This window comes from Mytilus trossulus, unplaced genomic scaffold (assembly GCF_036588685.1).
Source record: "Mytilus trossulus isolate FHL-02 unplaced genomic scaffold, PNRI_Mtr1.1.1.hap1 h1tg000029l__unscaffolded, whole genome shotgun sequence".
Classification (NCBI taxonomy): domain Eukaryota; kingdom Metazoa; phylum Mollusca; class Bivalvia; order Mytilida; family Mytilidae; genus Mytilus; species Mytilus trossulus.
This window is the reverse complement of record NW_026963291.1, coordinates 15,001-22,515: the sequence shown is the minus strand read 5'-3', so window position 1 is coordinate 22,515 and position 7,515 is coordinate 15,001.

Below are 7,515 nucleotides of genomic sequence, written 5' to 3'. Positions count from 1 at the left end.
TTCGTAGACGACCTAGCTCTCTGTCGGGGTGTCGTACTTAGTAGAGCAGCCACCTCACTGCGATCTATTGAGACTAAGCCTTTTGACTAGTAGATTTGTCCGCTTCAGACGGACACATCTGCTTTTTTTGGCTGGCCTTTTTTTTGGTTGCTGGCTGTCTCCCTCTACGGGGGAGGCGGGGCGGCCCAAAAAAGAGGCCAAAACGGCTTACCAGTCTCGATACTCGACATCGCGGTGATGTGCGTGTGGCGGACTCGGCTAAGTACGACTTTATTATTATTTTTTTTTTGGTAGGTTTCGCGGCCTGGGAGGGGGTGTTTCTGGACTTTGTCGATTTTTCAGAAAAATCTCTCAGGCCGGAGACTTTTTTTTTTTTTCCCTGATGTACTGAGAGAGACACGGGGAGGGAGGACAACGGAGTTGACGTACGTGGGTTCGATTCCCACCCTAGGCTTTCTTAAAAGGTGTACGTACGTTTGCTGGTGCACAGCGGGCAGATTAGCTTAGTGGCCCCGCGTCGACTCTGTTGCCTGCCTTCCTTTTCTCTCCTCGCTGCATCCATCGAGGAGTCAGTCTAAGCCCGTAAGACACGCAGGCGAGCTGCCTTAGCTCTCCTCGCTGCATCGAGGAGTCGTCAGTCTAAGCCGGCAAACTATATCCTCGGTAAAAAAAAATTTACGGGGGTGAAATTTTCATCGTGGTGTCGCACGTTGGACGCGGACAGGCTATCGCGGGTCTGTCGATCATCCAGGCCGGCAAAGTATACCCTCGGTAAAAATTTTTTACGAGGGTGAAATTTTCATCGCGGTGTCGCACGTTAGACGCGGACAGGCTACCGCGGGTCTCTCGATCATCCAGGCCGGCAAAGTATACCCTCGGTAAAAAAATTTTACGAGGGTGAAATTCTCATCGTGGTGTCGCACGTTAGACGCGGACAGGCTACCGCGGGTCTCTCGATCATCCAGGCCGGCAAACTATACCCTCGGTAAAAAAATTTTACGAGGGTGAAATTTTCATCGTGGTGTCGCACGTTAGACGCGGACAGGCTACCGCGGGTCTCTCGACCATCGAGGCCTTCAAACTATACCCTCGGTAAAAAAATTTTACGAGGGTGAAATTCTCATCGTGGTGTCGCACGTTAGACGCGGACAGGCTACCGCGGGTCTCTCGATCATCCAGGCCGGCAAACTATACCCTCGGTAAAAATTTTTTACGAGGGTGAAATTTTCATCGTGGTGTCGCACGTTGGACGCGGACAGGCTACCGCGGGTCTGTCGATCATCCAGGCCGGCAAACTATACCCTCGGTAAAATTTTTTTACGAGGGTGAAATTTTCATCGCGGTGTCGCACGTTAGACGCGGACAGGCTACCGCGGGTCTCTCGATCATCGAGGCCGGCAAACTATACCCTCGGTAAAAAAAATTTACGAGGGTGAAATTTTCATCGTGGTGTCGCACGTTAGACGCGGACAGGCTACCGCGGGTCTCTCGACCATCGAGGCCTTCAAACTATACCCTCGGTAAAAATTTTTTACGAGGGTGAAATTTTCATCGGGCAGCCGCACGTTAGACGCAGGCAGGCTACCGCGGGTCTCTCGACCATCGAGGCCGTCAAACTATACCCTCGGTAAAAAAAAATTTACGAGGGTGAAATTTTCATCGGTAAGCCGCACGTTAGATGCGGACAGGCTACCGCGGGTCTCTCGACCATCGAGGCCTTCAAACTATACCCTCGGTAAAAAAATTTTACGAGGGTGAAATTCTCATCGTGGTGTCGCACGTTAGACGCGGACAGGCTACCGCGGGTCTCTCGACCATCGAGGCCTTCAAACTATACCCTCGGTAAAAAAAATTTACGAGGGTGAAATTCTCATCGTGGTGTCGCACGTTAGACGCGGACAGGCTACCGCGGGTCTCTCGACCATCGAGGCCTTCAAACTATACCCTCGGTAAAAAAATTTTACGAGGGTGAAATTCTCATCGTGGTGTCGCACGTTAGACGCGGACAGGCTACCGCGGGTCTCTCGATCATCCAGGCCGGCAAAGTATACCCTCGGTAAAAAAATTTTACGAGGGTGAAATTTTCATCGTGGTGTCGCACGTTGGACGCGGACAGGCTATCGCGGGTCTGTCGATCATCCAGGCCGGCAAAGTATACCCTCGGTAAAAATTTTTTACGAGGGTGAAATTTTCATCGCGGTGTCGCACGTTAGACGCGGACAGGCTACCGCGGGTCTCTCGACCATCGAGGCCTTCAAACTATACCCTCGGTAAAAAAATTTTACGAGGGTGAAATTTTCATCGGGCAGCCGCACGTTAGACCGCAGGCAGGCTACCGCGGGTCTCTCGACCATCGAGGCCGTCAAACTATACCCTCGGTAAAAAAAAATTTACGAGGGTGAAATTTTCATCGGTAAGCCGCACGTTAGATGCGGACAGGCTACCGCGGGTCTCTCGACCATCGAGGCCTTCAAACTATACCCTCGGTAAAAATTTTTTACGAGGGTGAAATTTTCATCGCGGTGTCGCACGTTAGACGCGGACAGGCTACCGCGGATCTCTCGACCATCGAGGCCGTCAAACTATACCCTCGGTAAAAAAAATTTTACGAGGGTGAAATTTTCATCGGTAAGCCGCACGTTAGATGCGGACAGGCTACCGCGGGTCTCTCGACCATCGAGGCCTTCAAACTATACCCTCGGTAAAAAAATTTTACGAGGGTGAAATATTCATCGGGAAGCCGCACGTTAGACGCAGGCAGGCTACCGCGGGTCTCTCGACCATCGAGGCCGTCTAACTGTACCCTCGGAACAAAAAATTTACAAGGCTGAAATGTTCATCAAGAAGCCGCACGTTAGACGAGGCAGGCTACCGCGGGTCTCTCGACCATCGAAGCCGTCTAACTGTACCCTCGGTAAAAAAAAATTTACAAGGCTGAAATGTTCATCGGGAAGCCGTACGTTAGACGCAGGCAGGCTACTGCGGGTCTCTCGACCATCGAGGCCGTCTAACTGTACCCTCGGTAAAAAAAAATTTACAAGGCTGAAATGTTCATCGGGAAGCCGTACGTTAGACGCAGGCAGGCTATTGCGGGTCTCTCGACCATCGAGGCCGTCTAACTGTACCCTCGGTAAAAAAAAATTTACAAGGCTGAAATGTTCATCGGGAAGCCGTACGTTAGACGCAGGCAAGCTACTGCGGGTCTCTCGACCATCGAGGCCGTCTGACTGTACCCTCGGTAAAAAAAAATTTACAAGGCTGAAATGTTCATCGGGAAGCCGCACGATAGACGCAGGCAGGCTACCGTGGGTCTCTCGACACATCGAGGCCGTCAAACTATACCCTCGGTAAAAAAATTTTAGAAGGGTGAAATTTTCATCGGGAAGCCGCACGTTAGACGCAGGCAGGCTACCGCGGGTCTCTCGACCATCGAAGCCGTCTAACTGTACCCGCGGTAAAAAAAATTTTACAAGGCTGAAATGTTCATCGGGAAGCCGTACGTTAGACGCAGGCAGGCTACTGCGGGTCTCTCGACCATCGAGGCCGTCTAACTGTACCCTCGGTAAAAAAAAATTTACAAGGCTGAAATGTTCATCGGGAAGCCGTACGTTAGACGCAGGCAGGCTATTGCGGGTCTCTCGACCATCGAGGCCGTCTAACTGTACCCTCGGTAAAAAAAAATTTACAAGGCTGAAATGTTCATCGGGAAGCCGCACGATAGACGCAGGCAGGCTACCGTGGGTCTCTCGACACATCGAGGCCGTCAAACTATACCCTCGGTAAAAAAATTTTAGAAGGGTGAAATTTTCATCGGGAAGCCGCACGTTAGACGCAGGCAGGCTACCGCGGGTCTCTCGACCATCGAAGCCGTCTAACTGTACCCGCGGTAAAAAAAATTTTACAAGGCTGAAATGTTCATCGGGAAGCCGTACGTTAGACGCAGGCAGGCTACTGCGGGTCTCTCGACCATCGAGGCCGTCTAACTGTACCCTCGGTAAAAAAAAATTTACAAGGCTGAAATGTTCATCGGGAAGCCGTACGTTAGACGCAGGCAGGCTATTGCGGGTCTCTCGACCATCGAGGCCGTCTAACTGTACCCTCGGTAAAAAAAAATTTACAAGGCTGAAATGTTCATCGGGAAGCCGCACGTAAGATGCGGACAGGCTACCGCGGGTCTCTCGACCATCGAGGCCTTCAAACTATACCCTCGGTAAAAAATTTTTACAAGGGTGAAATTTTCATCGGGAAGCCGCACGATAGACGCAGGCAGGCTACCGCGGGTCTCTCGACCATCGAGGCCGTCTAACTGTACCCTCGGTAAAAAAAAATTTACAAGGCTGAAATGTTCATCGGGAAGCCGCACGATAGACGCAGGCAGGCTACCGTGGGTCTCTCGACACATCGAGGCCGTCAAACTATACCCTCGGTAAAAAAAATTTAGAAGGGTGACATGTTCATCGGGAAGCCGCACGTTAGACGAGGCAGGCTACCGCGGGTCTCTCGACACATCGAGGCCGTCTAACTATACCCTCGGTAAAAAAATTTACAAGGCTGAAATGTTCATCGGGAAGCCGTACGTTAGACGCAGGCAGGCTCCTGCGGGTCTCTCGACCATCGAGGCCGTCTAACTGTACCCTCGGTAAAAAAAATTTTACAAGGCTGAAATGTTCATCGGGAAGCCGCACGTAAGATGCGGACAGGCTACCGTGGGTCTCTCGACACATCGAGGCCGTCAAACTATACCCTCGGTAAAAAATTTTTTAGAAGGGTGAAATTTTCATCGGGAAGCCGCACGTTAGACGCAGGCGAGCTACCGCGGGTCTCTCGACCATCCAGGCCGGCAAACAATACCCTCGGTAAATATTTTTTACGTGGGTGAAATTTTCATCGGGATGTCGCACGTGAGACGCGGACAGGTTACCGCGGGTCTCTCGACCATCGGCGGCCGGCCAAAGCCATAGCCTAGTCAAAAAGTGTTACAGGTTGACAATTTTTCATCGGGAAGCCGCACGTAAGAATAGTACAGCAGGTCTCTCGATGAAACGATCACATTTCATGTAACGTAACGTAACGAAGGCAGGCAGGCATCGTACACCCTAACCCTAAGCCGCCTCTTGACGATGCCCGTCCCTAACCCTAACCCTAACCCTAACCCTAACCCTAACCCTAACCCTAACCCTAACCCTAACCCTAACCCTAACCCTAACCCTAACCCTAACCCTAACCCTAACCCTAACCCTAACCCTAACCCTAACCCTAACCCTAAATTAACCCTAACCCTAACCCTAACCCTAACCCTAAATTAACCCTAACCCTAACCCTAACCCTAAATTAACCCTAACCCTAAATTAACCCTAACCCTAACCCTAACCCTAAATTAACCCTAACCCTAAATTAACCCTAACCCTAACCCTAACCCTAACCCTAACCCTAACCCTAACCCTAAAGCCTGTTACTTAGGCCGTGTCAGGACCCAGGCTGGCATTATTCCTCGATACGTGTAGGTACGTGGTCGGCCTGTCTGGTAGCGGGCGATCACGGGTCTCTACCGCAGGTAAAGGTATGTGGTCGGCCTTTTGCGGGCTACCGCGGGTTAAAGTCTACGTAGGCACGTGAAGACCCGCATAAGCCCGTGGTAGCCCGCTATCAGGCCGTCCACGTACACTTATACCCGCGCTAGCCCGCTGTCAGGTCGACCACGTCCCTTCTTACCCACGGTAGCTGGCTACCGAGGCCGTCGACGTTCCCTTACCTGCGATAGCCCGCTATCAGGTCGACCACGTCCCCTCCTTACCCGCGGTAGCTGGCTACCGAGGCCGTCGACGTTCCTTTGCCTGCGATGGCCCGCTATCGGGTCGACCACGTCCCCTCCTTACCCGCGGTAGCTGGCTACCGAGGCCGTCGACGTTCCTTTGCCTGCGATGGCCCGCTATCGGGTCGACCACGTCCCCTCCTTACCCGCGGTAGCTGGCTACCGAGGCCGTCGACGTTCCTTTGCCTGCGATGGCCCGCTATCGGGTCGACCACGTCCCCTCCTTACCCGCGGTAGCTGGCTACCGAGGCCGTCGACGTTCCTTTGCCTGCGATGGCCCGCTATCGGGTCGACCACGTCCCCTCCTTACCCGCGGTAGCTGGCTACCGAGGCCGTCGACGTTCCTTTACCTGCGATAGCCCGCTATCGGGTCGACCACGTCCCTTCTTACCCGCGGTAGCTCGCTACCGAGGCCGTCGACGTACCTTTACCTGCGGTAGCCCGCTATCGGGTCGACCACGTCCCTTCTTACGGTAGCCCGCTAGCACGGCCGTCCACGTCCCTTTACCCGCGGTAGCTCGCTATCGGGTCGACCACGTACGATGATACCCGCGGTAGCCCGCTAGCACGGCCGTCCACGTCCCTTTACCCGCGGTAGCTCGCTATCGGGTCGACCACGTACGATGATACCCGCGGTAGCCCGCTAGCACGGCCGTCCACGTCCCTTTACCCGCGGTAGCCCGCTATCGGGTCGACCACGTACGATGATACCCGCGGTAGCCCGCTAGCACGGCCGTCCACGTCCCTTTACCCGCGGTAGCTCGCTATCGGGTCGACCACGTACGATGATACCCGCGGTAGCCCGCTAGCACGGCCGTCCACGTCCCTTTACCCGCGGTAGCCCGCTATCGGGTCGACCACGTACGATGATACCCGCGGTAGCCCGCTAGCACGGCCGTCCACGTCCCTTTACCCGCGGTAGCTCGCTATCGGGTCGACCACGTACGATGATACCCGCGGTAGCCCGCTAGCACGGCCGTCCACGTCCCTTTACCCGCGGTAGCCCGCTATCGGGTCGACCACGTACACTGATACCCGCGGTACCTTCTCAGCCGCGGGTAAGCCCGCTGAAAAAAGATTTTTTTTTCCCCATTGCATGCGGTAGCACCGCTATCAGGTCGACCACGTCCCTTCTCAGCCGCGGGTAAGCCCGATGAAAAAAAAAAAAAATTTTCCCATCGCATGCGGTAGCCCCGCTATCGAGGACGACCACGTCCCTTCACAGCCGCGGGTAAGCCCGATGAAAATTTTTTTTTTTTTTTTTTTTTTTTTTTTTCCCATCGCATGCGGTAGCCCCGCTATCGAGGTCGACCACGTCCCTTCTCAGCCGCGGGTAAGCCCGATGAAAATTTTTTTTTTTTTTTTTTTTTTTTTTTTTTCCCATCGCATGCGGTAGCCCCGCTATCGAGGTCGACCACGTCCCTTCTCAGCCGCGGGTAAGCCCGATGAAAATTTTTTTTTTTTTTTTTTTTTTTTTTTCCCATCGCATGCGGTAGCCCCGCTATCGAGGTCGACCACGTACCTTCTCAGCCGCGGGTAAGCCCGATGAAAAATTTTTTTTTTTTTTTTTTTTTTTTTTTTCCCATCGCATGCGGTAGCCCCGCTATCGAGGTCGACCACGTCCCTTCTCAGCCGCGGGTAAGCCCGATGAAAAAAAAAAAAAAAAAAAAAAAAAAAAAAATTTCCCATCGCATGCGGTAGCC